The sequence below is a fragment of the Schistocerca piceifrons genome, chromosome 1 (genome assembly GCF_021461385.2).
Source record: "Schistocerca piceifrons isolate TAMUIC-IGC-003096 chromosome 1, iqSchPice1.1, whole genome shotgun sequence".
NCBI classification, from domain to species: Eukaryota; Metazoa; Arthropoda; class Insecta; order Orthoptera; family Acrididae; genus Schistocerca; species Schistocerca piceifrons.
The window spans coordinates 74535346-74561244 of NC_060138.1; positions in this window are offsets into that span (position 1 = coordinate 74535346).

Sequence of the window (25899 nt, forward strand, 5' to 3'; positions counted from 1 at the left end):
GTGGCAGCAGCGATCGTTAAAAATTTTTTGCGAGAAGTAGGAACTGTAGAAAAGTTCATAGCTGACAATGGACCATAATATAGATCCAGACAATGGTTAACCACACTGAAGAGACGAAGGATAAAACCGGTGTTCATATCCCGATACCATGCTGCAAGTAACCCCAGTGAAAGAGTGGTAAAAGAACTGGGAAAGTTGGGTAAGATCTATTGCCATAGGCAACATAGAAGTTGGAGTATTTTTCTCAAAGATTTTCAGGACACCCTCAATGAGCTACCACATGGAGCAACTGGTTTATCACCAATTACGGTACTAAAGAATGAACCACCGCCAGATCGAGTCAGGGAGCTGGTAGATTTTCCGCGATCAGGAAAGCAGAGGCACACAGAAATTGTCAAGGTTGCGATAGAGCGTATTAAGAAAGCAGCTAAGGATAGGCAGGAGAAGCAGAAAGGAAAGATCCGTAAGATCGAATTGGCAGTAGGAGACAAGGTTCTAATTAAAACTCATCGATTATCAAAGAAGCACAGATTCCTAACTAGCAAATTCTTTACGGTGTATAGTGGACCATTCAGAGTGATGCAGATTGTCCATGAAAATGCTGTACTGATTGAGACGATCAAGGGAAAACAATCTCGTGGGCTTCATCACATTTCTAACATCAAATTATGGAAAAGTTAAGGATAGATCTAAAGTAGGCAATTTATGGTAGATAGTCAGTGTATTTATTTGTGGTGTGTAACGTTGTGCAGGGTCAAAATCGAACATAAGAATTTTCAGGCGGGATGTCAGGAAGTATGACGGAATAGACTGGTCGAATGAGTCATGAACAGGAGTCGACAGAGTGGTGTATGTACGTATTTTTTTTTGTCATATGAATAAGGATCAAGCAGAAACGACGTGATGATTAATGAGTGGATAAAGATGGTAGATAGAGAAGCGACGTGATAAATAGTAGTGGATAAAGGTGATATATAAGGAGAGAAGCGACGTGGAGCAGTGTGATTAATAAAGAGAGATTCGACGTGATGAAACAGTGGTAAATAAAGGTGAGTAGAATTGAATAATGTGGAGATGTCTTAGATGTATGTTACAGAGAGGCCGGCGTATGCTGCAATCGCGATAGATGCGAATGGCGAAGGAAGACCAGGAAATGATGGAGTAATGGACGGACGGAGAGCCGAAATACGAATGAAGAGATGAGGACAACTGCACAACGTGAAAGGACATAAAGGGAGTATGAGATCCAGATGGTGAACGTTGTGGAATACTGACGTAAGATGTAATATAAGTGTTAATCTAATTCTTACCATAACAGTTGCTATGTAAAAAAAATAATTTTTGTTGTTGTTGTTGTTGAAGCCTGGTACCAGTATAACTAATCAAAACGGTACCAAGAATGTGTACAGTTATTTTGCAGGAGGAATAATTTGTGTATTTTTTGTTCTTAGATGAAATGTCGCAATTCTAAGTGATATTTAGCAGGATGAATAATCGGTGAAGTGAATGCAGAGGTAAGCCGATGGAGACAGGTGCCAGAGTGAAAGGACGAATTCGGAAACTGGAAAGCTATCTCCGAAACAGCTTCATGTGTTATGTGGTTGAGTATAAGGGAGCAAAGGTATGGTATGTTGTCGTGAGTGTGGTGGTGTTAAGGTTAGCTGACTTCTAGACCTATTCTGTTAGTGTATTAATGGATTGAATGAGAAGGAAAATGTGATGTCTGGTGAGTGAGAGTCGTAGAGTAGTGTGATCAATGCTACCAATCCATAACTAAAACATTATTGTGTTTTATTGTTTGATTGGGTTGAACCTCGATGGCAGGTCAGAATCTGACATGTGGATGGTTCATACATGTCCTAGAAATGTTGTTGTATATAATAAAGGTAAAATATATAGAGAGATGCGAATTTCAGTCTGTCACAAGCACAAAGGTGCATTGTATGTTGTAGATTTAGAGTCATCAGTTTCTAAAATGTTTGTTGTCTTAATATGTTAAAGTAGTTTACTAGTTAATAACATGTGGTAGAAAGTTGTGAGCTGTGTAGATTATTTCTTATTTTTTTGTTAGAACACTTTCAAGTGGTATTAATTTCAGTCTGTCACAAGCAGAAAGGTTCACTGTATATTGTAGTTTCAGAATAAACAGTTTCTAATATTTTCACTATGATAGGATGTTAGAGTAGTCTACTATTTTATATTGTAATTATGAGTTGTATAGATTGTTTATTATTCCTTTTGTTTTGTTTTTACACTTTCATGTTTTGCATGAGGGACGACAGGTACAATCAATAGCACAAGTGTGGGCTGTATATAGAAAAGGGATAAATGTTGATGTTGTATGTGTAGAAAACTAGGGGGTATGATTTTATGTTTTTTTAGAACAAAGATTCTTTTATTACCAATGTATCTAATAGAGCATACATGTAATCAATGAGTATTTAAATATATCCTTTTGTCTGTAATGTTGCGAGATGCACGGAAGGGTCTGACTGATTGGGTGTCGTAACGCCCATACCGCTAGCAGGCCGAGCTGACGTCGCCATGGTGACGGGCGACAGAGCCGCGGCACTCCCCACTCCACTGCCGGTCGGGGTACACTCCATGCGCCGGCTACAGCAGGTCAATGGCCTGGGGCGACACGCACGTACCACTGGCCATTCATAAGTTCCACCACCCTTACGACTGGGGAAAGTATCCCGTGGAGGCAACAGCGGGTGGTTTCTTCTGCTTAACGGGTCGCGTGGCGGCGCCACGGCAGAATGAACGACGCGGCGCAGAGCCCGGTGGGCATTTTTTACCATCAGCTATTAACTAGTACTGGACTGTGGAGCCGTGAAACAAGATGACTGCGACTTTCCATAAGGTGGAAAGTGAAAGACTGGTGTTCCCACGTTGTGAGTGGTGGAAAAGATTTTGTTGTTTTGTTTTGTCTTGACCACTGAATGGTGGGATCCATAAAACTTTGGCAGTGACTGGTTAAGTGTGCTTTGTGAATTACATGTGGGACACTTGGTATACTTAAAGAGGACAGTTGTCGTTTGGTGGCTAATTATTGTACGAACGCAAGAAACTAAAGTGGGACATTGACATTTGCAATTGTAGTAGGAGACATTTCTTGAATTGGTGCAGGAATAAGTGCTGTTTGTTGGAACTTACGACTTTTAATTACACCATGAACTGAAAGGACAGAACCGTGGGTAATAGTAGTTGTAGGGGCATTTCTGGACGACCAGATTCGTGTGGATGGTATGCTGAGAGTGACTATGACATTTGTGTTTAATGTGAGATACAGTTTACTGTTCAGTGCGTGTTCAAAATGCCGATTTGAGTGACTTAGACTTTCGTCCGGGAAACCATGGGAGAGCTTTGACACCTAGACAGTGTTTCTAGGAACACTATCAGCAACTTTTTGACCCCAAGAAAATCACAGAATGAAATGTTTCCGTGTGACTCGCAAGATAGGGAATAATGTATTTGTAATTGTGTAAATGTTTTTTTTTTTTATATGTTTCATTCCTGAAGGGACAGCAAGTGTAATTGTATTTCATTAACATTTGTGTTTAGAATAGTTAGCGTTTGTTTTTTGTTTGTTCTGAGTTATCAAGTCCACGTAGCATGTTTATTAGAATATTTGGTACAATGATGCTTTAATTATTAGCCGGTGGCGTAATACTAACGTAGCGGCTCTTGTTGCATTGGTCAGTAAGGTTGTCACAGGGGACAAGAGTTTGCATTGCACAACAAATATCGGAATTAATTGATGTATTTTGATGTCACGGACAGTAATGATCTTGTTGGTGTGTTGACTAAAGCCACTTATTTTATTATCACAGTGGTGATATTTCACATTAAAGTGTAACGAAGGCTAGTCAAAATGCAAGTTCATGTCGTCTAAATGTGTGACAACAGAGAAATGAGCAGTAGAGTAAGATACGAGAGCTACTGGTGGATTCAAGCACTTATTGCTAACGATTTATTGCGTGTATTGATACGGAGCCTGACATTCTACATGTAACTAGTGTACGCAATGTTTTCCTTTTGTTGATTTTGTTTTGTATTTAGGCTTTGCTGTGTAAAGGTTTCTACCCCGCAATTTATGAATGTCAGATTACTTGCTCTGTGTTTGGACGGTGAGCTATTAAAAATTTCATGAGTACAATTAGTATTTCTTTTATTTGCCATAGAATTAGTGAAGTTTGGATTACTCATAAAAATAACGAAGATCCCAGTAACTAAGCAAATTTTTATTTCAACATTTTTTTTTTATTTGTATGATGTAATGTATTAATTGTCATGTGGACTGATGTAAATTTGTATGTGTACGTTACTCCGGATTGTGGAGAGTACAATAATGCAACAACTGTGTCAGTAATTTGGTAAAGTAACAGCATTTGGTCGTCTATTTGAGGTCACCAGGGGCTAAGGTCTCCTCCTGGTTATTTTGATGACTTGCTATGTTTGTTCTAATACAGCTTTCTCAAAAAAAAATGTTAGGAACTACCCTCACATTGCAAGGATAGTACCGTGGCATTTTTTTCTGCATGGGTAGCCGGTGGTGAAAGGGTACAGTACCGCCCGACATTGAAAATAGGTACAACATACTTCATTATTTTTGTCAGAACGACACATTTTTTTTTGTAAAATAAGTCAATTTCAATTAATACAGCGAAGCTGGATACCAGTGTGGGAAAGATTGACAATTTATTTAATTGATCACATGTGCACTCCCACAAAGTAAATCCCTACATCCAGTTTGGTGAGACCTGTGAAATGAATGAATGTATGGTCGTCTGCTAACCGCAGATAGTGAATGTGAATATATGATCATCTTTGAGTCGATCCTTTGGCCACCTTTGGTGGGACCAAAGAGATGAAATTTGCCTGAGCTTTGAGCGCCTGAAATGTGGCTGACCAATGCGGTAGAAAGGTGCTCCCCCACTTCGACAGAGGTGGAAGAGAACCTCAAGAACGGCCATGTTTCAGCACTCTGCCGCTGGATCTTGTGCTGTTAAGACCTGTTTTAGTTGTGCTCCGTAATGACGAAAGAGTGGAGACATGGTATGCATGTGGAATACTTAAGAGTAGTTTGAAATATTAATTTCTCTATTTCAGGAACTTTTGTGGGGAGAATTAAATGTCAGGCAGGTAATATTAATGGGATTGTAGGAATCTTTGGAAGTGACCAACGGTCACAATGAAACCACGTGTAGCATTAAGCTGAAATACTTCCGTGTGCTTAAGTTAAGCTGAATTACTAGCGTGTGTACAATAAGTTGAAATATTTAAGAAATAGCGTGTGTACAATAAGTTGAAATATTTAAGAAATAGCGTGTGTACCATAAGTTGAAATATTTAAGAAATGGCGTGTGCAGGACTTGAAATTAGAGACGAGTACTTCCACATGGTGAGTACTGTGTGAATCTCAAACTGTGTATGAGACAAAAGATAAAGAGAAGTACTCGTCCATGGTATCAGTTGAGGACTCACGTGTGTGATGAATACGTTCTTAATATTACTTTGCGTGATATGATTCCGTGTGACGCTAGATTCAAACTCTGAGAGAGAAGCGAGGTGAGTCGGCCGTCTATCCAGCAACGCCACTTGGCTTGCATTGCACAGGAAGACGTGCAAATATCTCCAGAGTTCATAGTAGGAAAGTAGAATTATGAAGTGGGGCAGTGTCGTGTGAAACTGGGATAAATATTAATTGAAGTGGGAAAGCTGAAAGTGATAATGTTGTGACTATTCTCTGTGTAGTATTTCATGTTGTAGTGTGGTGTATGTCATGTAATTTGGGTATGTGTGGTTTGCATGGGAGAGTAGCGAAGTAGTTTCAAAAGATTAGTGGGTTATGCTTGTTCCTTCAGTACCGCTCGGTCTGTAGGAAAGTTTCGTGATGATGATTGTGAGAGTCGAAGTGTGAGGTATAATAAAAGATCCACCATCCTATACAGAAAGTGCACTGTAGCGTTAAAAAATAATTACGAGACCATAATATAGAGATACACCAATGTAAAGCCATGCCGACTGGGCGGAATTTCTCATGTGATATTGTTGTAGGTTATAGAATTTGTGTGTTTAGGTTAGAGAATTTATCGGAATAAATAGGATAGTGAAAAGAAGAAGATTGGTGGATTTTTCCTTCGAATTGTATGTTGTCATAATGTCCCAAATTTATAATGTGTGCGCCATTCATACTCAGTGCGGTGGCCATGTGTTGACAAAAGCCGTTAAATAAAAAAGAAAGAAAATGTGGTATAGCCAGTGCGTAGTGTACAGTCAGAGTTCTGTAAATTACTGATAGTCAGCCGCGTGTTTCCGTTGCGTATTAATCATACAGGAGGATAACTTGTAACTTAAGTGTGAGTACTAGAGTTCATGTTATTCGATAAATAAGAATAAATCCACTCGCTTGGCAGACCACACATCTTGCAGGCCTGACTGCTTGATGCCACAGTATGAGTAAGGCATGTGGGTGCCTCTCAACTGCTTTCGACGTTTCGACGATGCTTAACACTCTCTCTCGTGTGTGACCACATTTGCGGCGTAGAACAACGGACATCATCCAAACAAAGTGTTTTATTTTTCATTTTTCCCTAAAATTTGATTTCTTATGTTTTCTAAATTGAAACATTCTTTATCAACAATCTTTTATAAACTATTGTTAATTAATAATTTACGTTTTCAAAGAAATCTGGAATTTTTCGTGTAATATATAATTAGAAACGAGAAGACGTGCATTTTTCATTATACATAGTGATTAGATATATGTGTATTAGCGTATGTTGGATGAAATCTGCATTTAATAGATGTAGGTATTCTAAAGTGAACGAAGAAAAAGAAAAAGAAAACGAAAAACTGTTGTGAGTTTTGGACTATCGATCCATGGTTGATCCATGGTTTGCAGCGATTTACCATCCTACAACGCTCCCGATTTAGCTGTGCACGCCATCACAAATTTGTAACTGTAGTAAATCAAGTTACTGGAAAAACTTAAAAGCTGATCTTCCTCTGTAAATGTGTGAAAAATGTTAAGAACAATCTGTTCCACGCCAGTTTCTAACGGTGTTCAAAGTGCGTGTTTTACTTCGGAGCAGGAATTAGAGAAATCCTTTTTTCACACTACGTATTAACAGCACGAGAGTCAGAGTACAACAGTACAGAAACGCCGACTGCACATATTTTAAATAAAAACCACATAGCTAAAGGCTGATTAAGGAAAACGCTGATCGCTGCTAATACATTAGAATATCTTAAAGTTTCATTTACCGTAATATAGAAATAAGATATCTAATACATAAGTAGGACCTACTTCCAAGAGCGTAACCAAACCAGTGTACGTGTGCTACATCTGCTGACAAATCATCGCGTTTGTGTTTGTTTACATGAAGTTTATTCCTACGATGAACGAATAGGCGGAGAGAAAGCCTAACTGTTAGCTTTCTCCAGGAAAGCGCTACGCTGGGTAAATCCGAACTCTACAGACATTATTTTGGGGTTGTTGAGAGACAGAATTTGTGTACCCCGTCTGTCTGCATCTAGGGTTATCTCGTGTTCAAATCTGAGAACGCTTTCTAAATGTTTACGAATCGTATATCTGAGGTGGGTGGTGAAAATCACTGGGGTATACACCGTGTCGGGTATGGGAAACGGCCTAAAAAACTCATCCTGTTTGCTGACATACCAGCCCTTGTCGTTAATACCGAGGACGGATGCGGTCCAGGGTCGACGAGCCTTCCCCTGTTCAGAAAGTGAGCGATTCAACACGCTCGGCTGTCAGGGCGTGTTGGATGCTGTTCAGGGATACTTTTTGAGTATTTTGATTTAAGGATCTCATGGTCTTCGGTGACTCGTTACGGAGTAACTGCGTTCATTTGATTTCTTATTCCCTTTACCTTTGTCTAGGTACTGTATTGTAGCTAATACATCTACATTAGCTTCTACACTGGTGAACAAAATTAAAGCAACAAACGGAAATTTTGCAAGGTTGCATTTATTTTGCCACAAAACAGTATGAACAGGCGATAGTAACGTAAAAACAATGAGCAGAACACAGAACGTAAAGGACTGCGACATGCATAACAGTTTGAAACGTCCCCTTAGAAAAATTTATAAATGACAGTGCTGGAAAACCTCTACGTAATTTGATTTTCAAACAGCTGAGCAAAACTCAGCCTACTCACAGTTTTCTCTTTACTTATTCTGATCAATACAAAACTGACATACAATATTTTCTTAGCGCAACGCAATGTGACTTTCAATAATCCCTACAAAAGAACGGCCCTGACTAACAATAACCTATACCTTTCATGAATCACTTACAAAAATCTTCGTTACTGGTACTGCAATACAGCGAGCGCCAATACTGCCAGCTAAATAAAAGATTCTAACTACTGAAGGCACTAACTACTGATGGGCATAGTTAGCAAATGAAAGATTTTGATGAAGAACAAACAATGTATTTATCTTAATAGTGTTCAAAAGTCATAATATATATATATATATCAGTTCATGACATCCAATCTTACAAATTTCCTTTTTCTGACGGACACAAGTCTAGATCGTCCGCTCTCAAAACTCTCCCATCTATCCCCCCACATCCACCCCTGCTGGCGGCTCACCTCCAGCTGCGCAACGCTACGCGCTGTTCACATTCAACTGTCCAACACTACACAAACGAATATTCCAACAATGCCACCCAGCCACAGACTGCACACAGCACAGTCAGTGATTTTCATACAGAACGGTACGTAGTGTTACCAACATAAAAGCCTAAACAGCCTACTTACAAGTTCTTCGTTTTTTTTCCGACTTTGCGATTTTGCGAAGACATTCCGTCAACTGGTTAATGTGTTCAGCATGGGGTGTGATTACGTCTGGCACCAGTACAGGACTGACAACGACGGGAAATGCTTTAAATGATGTCATCAATCTCATGTTGAGGCAAAAACTCCCATTCGTCCTGCAGAGCTGCTCGTAAGTCTTGGAGAGTGGTTGGTGAATGCTGACGTGATGCAGCCTGTCTCCATAGTATCCGCTATACATACTCTATGGGATCAAAATCAGGAGATCGAGCAGGCCACGCCATGCGTACAATATCTTATGTTTCCAAGAAAACATCAACCACCCCTGCTCTACGAAGTCGAGCATTATCGCCCATCAACACTATGTCTGGGCCCACAGTACTTCGCAATGACCGCATATGAGGTACCAAGATCTCGTCACGATATGTGACGCCAGTTAAACCGTGACTGTTGGCCCGTATAATTATGTGAAGAAGTGTTTGTTAGGTTAACATAATCCCTGCCCACACCGTAAGGGATCCTCCTCGATATCGTCGCTTTCCACAATGTTCAGGTCCCGATATCGGGTTGCACGTTCCCTCCAGAATTCCACGTTACCTCCTAATTCGTCGAGAATCACTCCAGACCAAATAGGGAGTCATCTATGAGAAGAACATTGGCCCACTGTTCGACGCTCCTAGTGGCATGTTGACGACTCCACTCTAGACGTTCTCTTTCGTGAAGACGTGTCAGAGGTACACATACAGCACGTCTCCGGCAATAAAGGCTACATTGGAGAAGTCTTCTGTACACCGTTTGCCGTGCAATACTAAACAGTACTGTAGTGCCCTTACAGCCAAATAAGGGTCCTCTCTTCTTGGAGTCACGCTTGGACGGTCCTGTACTGGTATTCGGGATGGTGTTCCGGTCCCTATAAAATGTCGCCACGTCCGAGAAATAACTACAATGCACATTAAGCCACTGGGTCACATCAGTTTGCGACTGTCCTGCTTCCAGTCTTCCTTCGGCCCTCCACCGCAGAGAGTCTGGTATGCTTCTCTGTGCCATACTGCACCGTCTGTGACTGTTTACACAACGACTGCGGATGTGTGACTACCCAGCAAACACTAGCCCATTTGATGGTGCTCTGACAACATCTTTGGCGTGGATGTCCGTCGACTGGGTTGCCACTTTCCTTGCAAAACACGATCGTACAGACATCTGCTGACAGTGTGTATAATTATATCGTGAGTTAGACACGGTACTGATAGGTAGCGGTCTGATGATTCAATTTTGGAGACCAGTTTACATACATACTCCGCAAGCCCCGTATGGAGCGTGGCGCAGGCTACCCTGTACCAATGCCAGTCATTTCCTTTCCTGTTCCACTGGCAAACAGAACGAGGGAAATACGTCCGTACGAATTCTAATCTGTCTAATCTTATCTTGATGGTCCTTACGCGATATGTTCGCTGGCGACAGTAGAATCACTCTGCAGTCAGCCTCAGATGCCGTTTCCCTAAATTTTCTCAACAGTGCTCCTCGAAAAGCACATCGCCTTTCCTTCAGCGATTCCCATTTGAGTGCACGAAGAATCTCTGCACTTCTTGCGTGTTGCTGGAACCTACCGGTAACAAATCAAGCAGTCCGCCTCTGAAACGCTTCGATGTCTTTCTTTCATCCGACCTAGTGCAGATCCCAAACACTCGAACAGTTCTCAACAATGGGTCACAGTAGCGTCCTATATGCGGCCCCCTTTACAGAAGACCCATACTTCCCGAAAATTCTCCCGCTGAACCGAAGTCGACCATTCGCCTTTCCTGATACAGTCCCTACATGATCGTTCTGTTTCGTCATGCTTTGCAACGTTACACCTAGATATTTAAACGACGTGACTGTGTCAAGCAGCACACTCGTAATGTTGTAATCGAACATTATGGGTTTCTTTTTCCTACTCTTCTGCATTAACTTATATTTTTCTACATTAGACCTAGCTACCATTTGTCACACCAACTAAAACTTTTATCTAACTCATCCTTCCCAGTCACTCAACGACGACACCTTCCCATACACCACATCATCATCAACAAACAGGAGCAGACTGTTGCTTACCCTGCCTGCCCGATCCTTTATGTAGGTAGAAAATAACAGCTGCCCTACCAATCTTTCCTGGGGTATTTCTGAGGATACCCTTCTTTCTCTGATGAACAGTCACCGTCGAGGACAACATATAGGGTTCTGTTACTTAAGAAGTCTTCGAGCCAGTCACGTTCTTGGGAGCCTGTTCCATATGCTTGTATCTTCGTTAACATTCGGCATTGCTGCACTGTGTCAAATGTTTTATGGAAATCTAGGAATATCAAATCCACCTGTTGCCCTTCATCAATCATCCGCAGGATCTAAAGGGAGAAAACGGCAAGCTGAGTTTCGAACGAATGATGCTTTCTCAAACCATGCAGATCTATGGACAGAAACTTTTCCTCGCAAGGAATTTTATTGTAACTGAGAATATGTTCAAGTATTCTACAGGAAACCGATGTGGAAGATACTGGTTTGTAATTTTGCATGTCCCTTCTTTCACCCTTCTTTCACCCTTCTTATACACAGGAGCCACCTGTGCTTTTTTTCCAGACGCTGGATGTGAGATTCATGATAAATGCAAGCTAAGCAATGGGTCAGTGCAGTAGAGTACTCTTCGTAAAACCAAACTGGGATTCCACTAGGATAATAGGATAGTAACAGTAGTAGGGCAACAAGGGCATGGATCCAGGTTGCATCGTGCCAAATTTATTAAAGATGGCGGATCCAAGATGGCGGTGATGGATGTGGCAACGTGGCAATGATGTCATGCTGGAAAGTTCAAATTTTTGTGGGAAAGTAGGTGACTTGGTCTACCTCCACTAAGCTAAGAAAGTGGCGGGAAAATAGGTCACTTGGGATACCACCAGTAACCTAAGTCATCCGACCACCAACTATTCCTTGGAAGTTTTGGAAAAAGGACTCAGCCTCTGCTGGGCTGCTGGATATGACGAAAGTAAGTATTTATTTTACATGCAGTGTTCATTCAAACCAATTGAGTTGTCACAACAGTAGCTCCATCCAGTGTGTTCATGGTGAGGTCCAGACTCCAACTGACCTAGTACACAGTACTGCCACCAGAGGGCACTGTCATCTGATTGTGATCTATGGAAAAATAATGGGAAGAGGACTCAGTCTGTGTCCAGCTGCTGGAGAGAGGAAGGGGTGTACTTTTACTTATTTTTTCAGTTTGAAGTTGTAACAGTTTATTTAGGGATGGATTTCACATAGTATATTCATTACACTGGCATCCTTGTGGTAACAGTAAATAGCCTACAGACCTGCAAACTACTGGTAAATCACCGAAATAATGCAGTTCACGGATGTACAGATACACAAAACTCTCGTAAATTGTATAATGCTCTGCAAACACGTTTGATAATTGTAACTGTCGAAATAACGCATTGCACAGCCTACATATGTGTGTGAGTTTTTAAGGGGCCAAACTGCAGAGGTTATCGTTTCCTAGACTCACACAATACTTAAACTAACATAAAATAACCTATGCTAAGAACACACACACACACACACACACACACACACACACACACACACACACACACACACACACACACACGCCCAAGGGAGGACTCGAACCTCTGACAGGAGGGGCCACGCCGTCAGTGATGTGGCGCCTGTAACTGCGCAGCCTCTACATGCAGTGCACAGCCTAGAGACCTGTCCACAAAATAAAGTAACAGACACGTTCTCTGCATGTAAAATTGGCAAAATAATGCAAACGCGCTCACAACGCTTAAACAGCCAAGAATAATGCCCTGCACAGTCACTGCACGTAAAAATGCTTCTAACTGTTGTCAAGAAATTGGACCACAGTGTATCAGTGAACTGTTCCATACAGAGCCCCCAATGCGGCATGCTCAAACCAGTCCCACATGCGAGATAGGCTTGGGCGCGCATGTACTCACCACTGCTTACACACAGCTGGTGGTCCAGCACTGAGCAAGAGATGTTTGCCTAGTGCCTCAAGATCACAATCACAGCTAGAAGGTTGTCAGTGGTATACTGATGTCCCATGTCTATGTAAATAACAGCCAAGTCTCCCTCTGGGTGCACTAAAGAAATCTTCTGCAATGCTTCCCAGAATAGCACAGGATGCATTGTTCCTAGCTATCGTAATGGCACAGCCCATCCCACATGTGAGACACATCGGGCCGTGTGCACATGTTTACCTGCCCAGTGTGACTGACACATAGACTCGAGATGTATGTGTAGTGTGGGTGGAATTTTCAATGTTTTACATCTACTGGTCTGAAGATGTCCTAATGCAACAATGAAGGATGAGGGACAGTGTCATGCCAGAGATTGTTGGTCTCCTTCAATTTGTCTTTGAACACTTGAACAAAGAATACATCACCTTACTCTCAGAACTCTCTGTAGATATCTTGCCCCATCTTGTTCAGATACTTTGCCCCCATCTTGTTCGAAACAGTGTGTAAATGTTCCTACGTCCCAGCACAAAGGATATCTTGTGATGAATGGAGCAGGCTATTACTAAACTCACCCACCAAAGTGCTGCTGCTGCTGCTGCTGCTGCTGGTGTAGGAGCACTGTAAGCATTTTTTTTCTGCAGATGAGACTTTCAGCAACAAAACTATTATGTACAGATCGCCATATTGCACTGACAGATAAACCCTGCAAAAGTGGTCTACAGACCATCTAATACGTAAATACACTTCCTCAATTACACTGCTCCGCCACTGACGTCGGAAGCTTGAATATTTCAGCGTGGAACCGATCTCCACGTACCATATCGATGTAGTAACACACAATTCGTATCCTGCGCCATACAAAATCGCCACTTCTGCATCCTGCATATAGCTATCGACCACCAGACACTCGTAGATGTACAGATAAGTCCATATTGAATCTTGTCAAATTTCCATGCAGAACACATGCAAGCAGGAAGGCTGCGAAACAAATAATGAGTATTAGTTAGCTATTCAACCATATAGAGGACGACATGGTTAACTATATTCGGTTCAGACAGCTCCTGCCGTTAGCTAGAAACTGAAATTTTTCCATCACAGGCTACTGGTGCTGCACGTTATGCCGACCCCGACAGAATCACCCTAGGAAACCAGCTAGATATATATTTGATCGCTATACTCAATTGGACAACATTTGACAATGAGCGAAGTATGAGAAATACCCCTTGTTGACGGCTGTGTCTCTGGAAATAAAAATATCTGTTCCATTCTTATGACAAGACATACTTTTCCAAGTAAAAAAAAAAAATCTTCCATTCCCTTTGGTATCGCAGTATTCCATGTCAAACCCATACTTCCCTTTCGACTGGACATTGTCATTTTCCTTGCACATGTCAGAACACAGACATAGTTCATAAGCCTGATGCTCATGAAGAACCTATCACACATCTGCTACTACTAAGTATAATACTTCGCCAATAACTCATTGCTGACGATACGCAACAATAATGAACGGAAATCAGCGATGGGTGGACATGTCTCATAAGTCTTTCCTGTGATTGGTACCACTGTGTATTAGAAAGTGATGCGTAATCGTCTTACAAACCGCCGGCTGTTAAAAACACGATGGCAACGACCATGTTGCTATCACAGTTGGTCTTGGTTCTAGAGATGCTCACAAGTATCTCTAACAATATTAGTGTTAAAATCTATACAAGCCTTAAAAGTCGAGCTATGGGGTTATCTCCTAATGAAGTGGTTTCTCCAGAAAAATTCCACGACACTAAATATACACAGTGATCGCTGGAGTGTATATTATCAGACCAACGGTGCGGTTACTTGTCGCCGGCGAGTATAAGTTGGTAATAAAATACAAACGACTATGTCCAGTCGAAAGGAAAGCATGGCTTTGACGTGGAATACTGCGATAGAAAAGGGAATGGAAGATTTTTTTTTTACTTGGAAAAGTATGTCATGTCATAAGAATGGAATAGATATTCCTATCCACAACCGTATTTCTGACACTTCGCTCATTATCGAGTGTCATCAAATTGAGACTGTAATCGTAATATTTAATTGTGAGTATAGCGATCAAATCTATACCTATCCGGTTTCCTAGGCCGATTCTGTCCGGGGATGTGTGGCAAGTGGCGGCGGTGGCCTGTGGTTGGAATGATTCACATTTCCAACCAACAGTAGGAGCTGTCCGAATGGAAAGGCCTGTTGAGGTGCAGAAATGTAGCTAACCTAACCGTGTCGTCCTCTAGATGGCTGAATAGCGAATTAATATTCATTTTCTGTTGGGAAACCTTCGTGATTGTGTGTGCTCTCCAGGGAAATTTAAGAATATTCAATATGGTCGTGTGTTTGCGCTGGACCATTATTTCCTCCAATGTAAAATGGCCATTTGACTGCTTCTGCACATTTCCCGTCTTTATTTGGTTGAGAGAATTGTGGTGTGTGTTGTATGCATCTAGCAGGTGAAAGACGGGTGGAAGGCACATTTGATGGTTCTGTAGACATGACAAACATCATACTTGATTGTGTAAATTATAAGGATGATTTGGAATCCGTTATATCACCGACATCGGTATTCGCGAGTGGAAATACCAGTTTCCTCAATTTTTTTCGAGTTTTCACGTCAAGGACATTGCACACGAGACTATCTTTTAGTTAAGCAATGGTTTAACAGAACGCTAAACCTCTCTAAGGTTTTAGGTTTCTAGAGAAATAAAGTCTAGTGCATATCTTCGGAATTATAATGTGCGAGTGATGGGTAGCATACCACTATGTTCTTGATATCGAGAAGTTTCGCGAAAATGGTATGATATTCTGGCAAACCATGTGAAAATACATGTGTTCTTGGAATCCCAGATTATGGACACGGGTGTACAAACCAAGCAAGCAGGTAGGGGCCAGAAACAATAACGCCTTTGTGCCAAGGGGAACAGACCCAGCCTTTGAACAACAGTTTGGAGAGTGACCTTGGTCCGCTGAGGATGCTCTGGTCAGGTGTTGGGCCAGTGTGTGTGCAGAGCGGATAACTTGTGACCGTCGGCTGCAGTGGATTATAGCCAAACCTCACGGGAAATATCTAGTGCTGCAAGGAGTATATATGATGCAGGTGCTTATGCTGTCAGTCTTCACAGTACATGGTCGATAGCTATATGCAGGTTGCAGAAGTGAGGATTTTGTATGGCGCAGGATACGAATTGTGTGTTACTACATCAATATGGTATGCGGAGATCGGTTTAACGCTGAAATATTCAAGCTTCCGTCGTCAGTGGCAAAGCAGTGTAATTGAGGAAGTGTCTTTACGTATTTGGCGATCTGTAGACCAGTTTCGCAGGGTTTAACTGTCAATACAATATGGCGATCTGTACAAAATAGTTTTCTTGCTGAAAGTCTCATCTGGAGAAAAAAAGTGCTTACAGTGCTCCCACACCACCACCAGCAGCAGCAGCAGAAGTTTGGTGGGTAAATTTAGTAAGAGCCAATGAGATTGCTCTATTCACCACAAGATATCCTTTGTACTGGGACGTAGGAGCGTTTACAGACTGTTTCGAACCAGATGGGGGCAAAGTATCTGAACAAGATGGGGCGTGGTATCTACAGAAGTTTCTGAGAGTAAGGTGATGTATTCTTTGTTCAAGTATTCAAAGAAAGTTGAAGCAGACCATTCATCTCTGGTGTGATGCTGTGAGTGTTTGTGCAGGGCATTATTTTCGGCTTTTTAAGCGTCGTGAGTGTGTTTGCAGAGCATTATAGATGCATTATTTTGCCAATTTTACATGTTCGAATGTATCTGTCGCATTATTTTGTGAACAGGTGTGTAGGCTGTGCTATGCATTATTTTGACAGTTTAAAATTAGTGAGCATGTTTGCAGAACCTTTTACATACATAATTTTGACAGTTTACGAGTATTTTGCGCATCTCTACATCAGTGTACTGCATTATGTCGGTGAATTACGTGTAGTTTGCAGGTCTTTAGGCTATTTACTGTGATCCCAAGCACGCCAGTGCAAGTGTTTTGTATCACTGTAATAAATATACTATTTGAAATCCATCCGTAAATAAACTGTTCCAACTTTCCACCGAAAAAATAAATAAAGTACACTCATTCCTCTCTCCAGCAGCTGGGCACAGACTGAGTCGTTTTCCTGCTATTTTTCACTAGATCACCATCAGATGACGGAGCCCTCTGGTAGCAGCATGGTGTACTAAGTCACTTGGAGTCCAGACTTCATAGTGAACACACTAGATGCAGCTACTGCCTGTGACTACTCAAATTGTTTAAATGAACACTGCATGCAAAATAAAGACTTATAACCATTGTTTCCAGCAGCCCAGCACATGGCGAGTCTTTTTTGCCACCAGTTTCAATGGAAAGGTGGTGGTCAGATGACTTAGGTTACTGGAGGTAGGCCAAGTGACCTATTTTCCCACCAAAATTTGAACTTTCCGTCATGACGTCATTGCGACATTGCCTCATCTATCGCCGCCATCTTGGATCTTGAGTAAAGCAATCTATAGCTGGAAATGCGAAATAAAGTTTCTACAGTATCTTGCCCTTTTTGCACATTCGTTGGGCAAAATGAAACACCAGTGCTCTATACTTTACAGAACATTTATTGATAAAACGGCAGAGTAAAATCAAATACTGTAAAATGAATCCGTGCCTTCACTACTGTAGAGTAAATGCTCAGTCTGACGACCACCAACTTCGTTAAACACTGTGCAGAGACGAGCCGCGTTGTGGGTCATTCTCTGTAATATTCCGTGCTCTCCTCTGATTGTATCAGACGCTCTAAGAAGCAAGCAGTAACCAGAGGTACTGTGCCTCATGGTGTTGAGTACGTAAGAGGCTTCGCATAACTTCAGAGGGAAACGCCTAGAGGATTAATGTCAGAGGAGTGTGTATGCCAAGGGACTGTGCGATCTTCTTCCAATTATTCTGTGCCTGAAGTTCTCTGTTGTTCCCGACGATCAAAGTGCGCTGGAGCACCGTTATCCTGAAACCAACCACAAACTAGTTCGCAGTTGCAAGAGAACATCCTCCAGACGTTCAGGCAAGCTATTCTACAGAAAGTTAAAAAACCACGATCCATTCAAACGACCTGGTAAGATCTGCGATCCAAAAAGGTAATCTCCTCGAATTCCAGTCCGAATCCTTACTGAGTATCTCACCTGGTAAATTATGTTACGGACAGTGCGTGGATTTTCAACAGCAAATTGGTGGATTTTGCGGGAGTTAAAAGTGGTTTCCTTCGTAAAAGTTGTCTCAACAGTATAGAGCACTAGGCCGGAAAAACCGGGAACAGCAGCGCACAGACGAAGCAATTACTGTGAGAATTGTTACCGTGGTTCAAAATCAGGCTGTTCCATAGTTTGAACTGGTTCTACAGCTCCATCTGCTACTGCGAAAGTTATTCGGTGATGTCTTAACAGATGTCCTATCATCCTGTCCCTTCTTCTTCTTCTTAGTGTTTTCCATATATTCCCTTTCTCGGCGATTCTGCAGAGAACCTCCTCATTCCTTATCTTGTCACTCCACTTAACTTTTAACATTCTTCTGTACCACCACTTCTCAAATGCTTCGATTCTATTCTTTTCCGATTTTCCTACAGTCCATGTTTCATTACCATGCAAGGCTGTGCTGCAAATGCACATTCTTAGGAATTTCTTCCTCAAATTAAGGCCTATGTGTGATACTAGAAGGCTTCTCTTAGGCCATATTGCCCTTTTTGCCAGTGCTGGCCTGCTTTTTATGTCCTCTTTACTCCGTCCGATGTGGGTTATTTTGCTGTCTAGGTAGCAGAAATCGTTAATTTCATCTACTTCGTGATCACCGATTCTGATCTTTCTTGCTGTTCTCTCCTATTTCTCATTACTTTCGTCTTTCTTCGATTTAATCTCACTCCATATTCTGTACTCATTAGATCATGCCATTTAGCAGGTCCTGCAATTCTTCTTCACTATAAGTGAGAATGGCAATGCCATCAGAGAATCTTATCATTCACATCCTTTCACCTTGAATTTTAATTCCACTCTTGAACCTTTATTTTAATTCCGTCATTGCTTTTTCGATATACAGATTGAACAGCAGGGGCGAAACACTACATCCTTGTCTTACAACCTTTTTAATCCGAGCCCTTCGTTCTCGGTCTTCCACTCTTATTTTTTCCTCATGGTACTTGTTCATATTACATATTATCCTTCTCTCCCTATAGTTTACTCCTATTTTTCTCACAATTTCGGACACCTTGCACTATTTTACATTGCCAACGCTTTTTCCAGATCGACAAATCCTAAGGACGTGTCATGATTTTTCTTTAGTCTTGCTTCCATTATCAACCGTGACGACGGAATTGCCTCTCTCGTTCCTATATCTTTCCTAAAGCCAAACTGATCGTCATCAAACACATCCCCAGTTTTTTTCCATTATTATATATATTATCCTAGTCAGCAACTTGGATGCATTTGCTGTTAAGTTGATTGCACGATAGCTACCAGACTTGCCGGGTCTTCCAATCTTCGGAATTGTGTGGATGATGATTTTACGAAAGTCAGATGGTATTTCGTCAGACTGATACCTTCTGCGGGCAACATACTCGTTTTGTTGGCACGTCCCCCAATGACTTCATAAATTCTGGTGGAATTTTGTCCACCTCTTTTGCCTTATTTGATCTTAAGTTCTCCAAGACTCTCTAATTCCAGTACTGGACCCCCTCTTCTATATCGACTCCTGTTTCTTCTTCTAATACATCTGGCAAATTTTCCCCCGCATTGAGGCGTTCAGTGTACTCTTTCCACTTACCCGCTCTCTTCTCTGCATTTAACAGTGGAATTCGCATTGGACTCTTAATGTTACCACCCTTGCTTGTAATTGCACCGAAGGTTGCTTTAACTTTTCTACATGCTGAGTCAGTCCTTCTGACAATCATATCTGCTTCAATTTCTTCAAGTTCTCATGCAGCCTTTTCGCCTTAGCTCCCTTGCACTTCCTGTTTATTTCACTCCTAAGCGATTCGTATTTCTGAATTCCTGAATTTCCCAGAACATTTTTGTAGCTCCTTCTTTCGTCTCTCAACTAAAGTTATCCTCTGTTACCCATCGTTTCTTTGCAGTTACCTTCTTTACACCTATATTTTTGTTTCTAGTTTCTGTGATTGCCGTTTTTAGAGATGTCCATTCCTCTTCAACCGAACTGCCCACTGAGGTGTTCCTTATCGCAGTATGTACAGCCTCAGGGAAGTTCAAGCGTATCTCTTCATTCCTTAGTATTTCAGTACCCATCTCTTTGCACACTGATTCTTCCTGGCCAAACTCCTGACGACTCATAATCACTATTAAATTCTGATCTGTGTCAATATCTGCACCAGTGTACAATCCTGTATCTGATTTAGGAACCTCTGGTTGACCGTGATGTGATATAAGTGAACTTCTCCATTATCTCTCTGTCTTTTCCAAGTACAGCTCCTAGTCTTGTGATTCCTGAACAGCGTATTCGCTATTGCTAGCAGAAATTTATTGCTGTTCAATTAGTCTTACTTCTGTCTTATTCCTAACACCAAGCCCGTATTCTCCCATAAACCTTTCTTCTACTCCTTTCTCTACTCCTTCTCGTACAACTAAACTACATCACGTAAAGCACAATAAGCAGACAACTGTAGACTGACTCATTTTGACTAGCTGTACGTTTACAGCACGCCGCCAGTATATGGAAGGGGTGAACTGAAGGATGGCAAGCAATAACTTACCTAACGTAGGCTGAGGAAGACTACTGTAACCGTGTGTTACCGTCTTACATTCGACGCATTATCATAACTTCATTGTGTGGAAGGGTGGCTATCAAAGTGACGCGAGGTCAGAGACCTCCTACCACCGCAGAAAATTTTGAAAACGTCACTCTGCAACTCTCTGTATACAGCTAGGTCTATTTAGGCTTCCATGGACGCCACCACACTTGCATTGCACATAATACTTAATACAAGCTGTGCCGCTCATAATGCACGTCCGGTATGTCTCAGGATTCCTCCCAGAGTGAGCTCTTGCCTTGCAGTTTCTAACTGGCGTTCCTAATGTCTCCAGTTTCGAAATAATCCTACAGGTGACCGCCAAATATCCAGTCACAAGCCAGGCATCTTTCCCTTAAAGTTAAACCACATTCTTTTTATTAATATTTGCACGAGACGTACGTCTTCCTTCACTAAGCATCAGTATTTGTCCTTGTTTTCTTTGTATTTATTAAATGAGGTTCCACCATGTGCTTATTAGTTTTATACACTGTCGCGTCACATTACCGTGACAACCTGTAAAACACACAGTAATCATTTTACAATGCAGATCGCTGCAGGACATGCAGGAAGAGAGTGAATGAGCTTATGGGAGGTTCTGTCAGGGATGTGGAACCATACCGAATCCAGTATCGTGGCCAGCTGGGCTATGTTTTTAGGTTGGGGATGCATGGCGTGAACAGCGCGATCGAGGTTATCCACAAATCCTCGATTGGGCTAAAATCTGCGAGTTCGGTGGCCAGGGGTGCTAGAACCGCGACCGGAACGATCGCGGCGTTGCCAAGAACGAAAGCGCGGCGGGACCAAATGGGAAACAAAAAAATGGAAATGAGCTTACAGCATTGTGGGTCGGGAGTCCCCCATTCGGGGAAGTTCGGCCGCCGAGGGCAAGTACTTATTGCATTCGACGCCACATTGGGCGACTTGCGCGTCGGAGATGGGGATGAAATGATGATAACACAACACTGTCCCTGAGCGGAGAAAATCTCCTGCTCCAGCCGGGAATCGAACCCGGGTCCCTTGGTGTGGCATTTCGCCGCGCTGACCGCTTAGCTAATGGGGGCAGGCACCAAATGGGAGAGGCCCGCGAACAAACAAAACGAACGGGGAAGGACGGACACCAACAACGACGGATGACTGAAAAGACCCAAAGAACACCAATAAGCAAATAGCAATGTGCTCACAAGCGAAACCTCACGAATTCACAACAGCCACTCTTACAAGGAAACCAAGTAAACACGCTGTCTGTAGGCGAGATGTCGATAGACTAACGCGAATGTCAGACTGCCTGCTGAGCCTTTTTTTTTCTTTATTGTGATTTCTTTCAGGGCTGTCAGCTCTTCAGCCGAGTGACATGACAACTAAAATAAGAATAAAATGTTACATCATAAGGCGAAAAAAAGGGGAACATAAAACAGCGTAAGAGGAGAAAATGGAGGTAAAAATACACTGACATGGAGACGTTCATGGGGAACAGTTTAAAAGTCACCAGAAAGTTAAAAGACACAGTTGGCGATTCTTAGAACACATAGAAGACACTGAATGCTCATGCACAGGTTAAAATTTGGCCACAGTATTAAAAACACTCCGAAACAACACACTTAAAACCCACTTGGAGCACACACGACGAAGACTAAAACTACCAGGTGGGACCTGCCGAGGGAAAGGTCAGAGAGGATGGAAAAGGAGGGGAGAGCATGGGGCAGCTGGGGAAGCGGCGGGATGAAGAGAGGAGGGGCAACCGTGGGTTCACGAAGAGGCAAGATACACGTGGGGTGGGAGAGGAAAAGGGAAGACAGGGCAGGAGGGAGCGCAGAGACACTGAAAAGAGGCACAAGAGATGAACGGGGAGTAGGAGGGGGAAGCCGCTCAGGAGGAGGGAGGGGGAGGAGAGGGAGCCCTAAGGAGGAGACAGGAAGAGGGGGTTAGAGTTGGTAGGAAGGGTAGATGTCAGGGCGAAGCTCATCATCTGGGAGGGGTAGACGGTGGAAGTTGTGTTGGGAAAGGAGATGGAGGGTGTGGAGATGGAGAGAGGGAGGGACACAACGGTAAAGGCGCGGCAACTGGTTGGGGGTGGAGAGGAAGGGAGACACCATGGGGTGAGGGGGATCAAGGTGGCGGACAATATATAGTGTGTGGATGTGTTCAAGGAAAAGGAGAAGGTGGGGGAAGGGGATGAGGTCGTAGAGGATGCACATGGGGGATGGAAGGCGGATGCAGAAGGCGAGGCAGAGCACATGGCGTTCGAGGATTTGGAGGGCTTTATAGAACCGGGGAGGGGTGGAAATCCAAGCGACGCTGGCATAACAAAGGATGGGACGAATCGTGGATTTGTAGGTGTGAAGGCTGCTGAGCGAGAGGTAGGCGCTTAAATACCTGATAGAGTACATTGGTATTGGCCGCTGGAACTACGTGCTCCACCGTGGCGCCCTCACATTGTATGTGGGCCAGGAGCGCGCGCGGAGCCACGGCTTATGGCGCGATGGCTGGAGAGACCTCCAGTGGTAATAGAGGTCCATGCAGTCTGGTGCGGATTCGAAACCCGGAGCGCTCGGTACCACAAGGGGGGGGTACAGTAAACTCTTCCTTGAAACACGCATGTACTCTGAGATACGTTGCATTATGCTACTGGTAGATGCCATTGTGCCGAGGAAAAAACCAAACTGCATGCTGGACATGGCACCTAAGCATAGATGCAAAGTAGTGTTGATCCAATGTGACTTACAGAATGACGAGGTCACGAAGGGAATGCCACGAAAATATTCCCCCTGCCATAAGGCTCACTCCTCCAGCCTCGACCTGTCCCATGAACCAATGGCCTTCTGTCCAGGGGAGCATGAAACGTAATTCATCTGAAAGGGCCATCTGTCGCCACTCAGTGGACGTCCAGCTGCGGTTCTGATGTGAAAATTCCGCCATTCGTCACCGATGAACAGCAGTTTACATGGGTGCATGAACCAGACACCTTTCGTGGAGGCCCATACGTGACGACATTCACTGAACGCTCATTAGAGAGACATTGTTGGTAGCCCCTTGGTTCATCTGCTCAAGAGCTGCACTTTTATTCGCCTGTACACATCTCTGCCACCATGGTTCATGCCTGTCATCCGTGGTCTGTGGTGCACCACAGTTGCCTCATGCCCGGTTTTGGATACCATTATTTTGCAATGTATGGCGGCACACGAACAGTTTACAAAATTAGCGGTCCTTGGCCCAAAAGCGAATGATCATGCCCCTTGGGACGTCAGATAAGTCGCTCCGTTTCCGTATTACGACTGCACTGTTTTCCGCACCTACCCAACGCGCTTCATATACCTTCCACTGCCAGTGCTGCCACTGCCGTCTCTGAGTGGTTATTGCATTGTTGATATGGAACGTAGGTGGTGGTCACTGGACTGTGTATTAACAACTCGTGATTTTGCCGCCAGTGTCCGTCCACTGGTTACAAGTATCCATTCTGTATGTGCCACCCCTCCCCCCCCCCCCCCCCCCCGCACCATCCCCAGTGCCATGTCGTCATTCATTATTCATCCCGCGACCTGGACGGCAAGTCTGTCTAATCATGTGTGTGAGTATTTTTATTTCTTCTAACAGATATATAGAGGTTGCTTTTCATGCTAAGTATAATATTTTCGTGTAGTTCCCAGTTTTCCTCACCGAAATATTATTGTCTCAAGCCGGCCAAATAGTTATTAATGTTTTAAGTTCTTATGACTGATGACAGATGGAAGGCTTTCCTGGAAGTCTTGCGTTACACTGACTCTGACTCGCGAAGTAATGTTTGCTTTGCTTACTTTCACTCTATTATCTTCTGTGGCGTTATGTTTTGGGGCTATTCTGTGAATATTCTCAACGCAGAAACGGGCTGTCGGAGCGATCTCTATTGTCAGTTTGCGAATGTTGGTCGTTGTTCATTGTGTATCTGAATACTATCTCTGCCATTCCTGTACATATAATCCATTATGGCATTTGTTCTTGACAGTACTGACTCGTTCAGAATAACCCGCTAGATGTAACGCGAGAACACAATGCTGAACTAGGAACAAGTGTTCCGGAGCACACCATTTAGCAAACATTGTTGAGCATAGAGCTTCGAATCGGACGACCGTTGTGTGCTCCAACGATGACCCAGCGACGTCAGTTACGAATGTAGTGGACACGAGATCGTCGAGATTGGACTGTGTATCAATGGAAATGTGTCATCTGATCGGATGAATTCCTACAGGACAGATACCATTCGGTCGACGATCATGTCCGTATACGAGGTAATCCAGGCGACCGGCTGCTAAAAACATGCACTGCATCACGCTCACGTTCATGTCGTGTTCACCAAATTCGGCCGATCTGAGCCAGATAGAGCACAACTATTACGCTGTCTTAAGTCAAAATGGTTCAAATGGCTCCAAGCACTATGGGACTTAACATCTGAGGTCATCAGTCCCCTAGACTTAGAACTACTTAAACCTAAATAACCTAAGGACATCACAGACATCCATGCCCGAGGCAGTATTCGAACCTGCGACCGTAGCAGCAGCCCCGTTCCGGACTGAAGTGCCTAGAACCGTTCGGCCACTGCGGCCGGCTGCCTGGAGTCAGATCTGCGCTCACATACTGCGCGTAGACACCTGGTACTACTTACCTCCGGAAACCTACCAAACACTTGTCCAATCCATGACACGCAGAATCCGTACTGTGTTGCGGTCCCATGGTGGATCAACACGCTGTTAACTAAGCGGTCACAATGGTTTGGCAGATCAGTGTACGAGTATTTTTGGTGGCCTGTCTTATCTGCCTCGCCGTGCATTTTTGGCCCCCTTCCCGGATGGAAGGTGAGAAAATTAGCTGCTTGGACGTCTCTGTTTGTCAAATTTTGTCTGAACGATCTCTGGAAGAAACGCGGGGGCTGAATTAATTCATGGTACCTGTCCTGTAGAAATACATGCAGTTTTGTGCAGTCGGCTCTTAAAATCTTATATACAGCTTCTCGTCAAATACGGGGTACCCCAAACCTTTTGGATGGAATTCCAACAGGTGACAGTTGGCCCACAACCGTTGATATTGAGCCAGGGAGCCAATGGTCGGAAATCCATATTATTGTGCTGTGGGCATGCCCAGTGTGCACTGCATAGCAACAACGTAATCCAAAGCAATTGTTCAAAGTGACGACCGCCAGTGTACACACGGCAATGGCACATTAAGTTCCACCACACACTCTCTCAAATATCCGTGGTATTTATCGTACCAGGAGCCAGGCAGCTTAGACCTTAGCAGGCAAGTCTTCATTGGTTTCT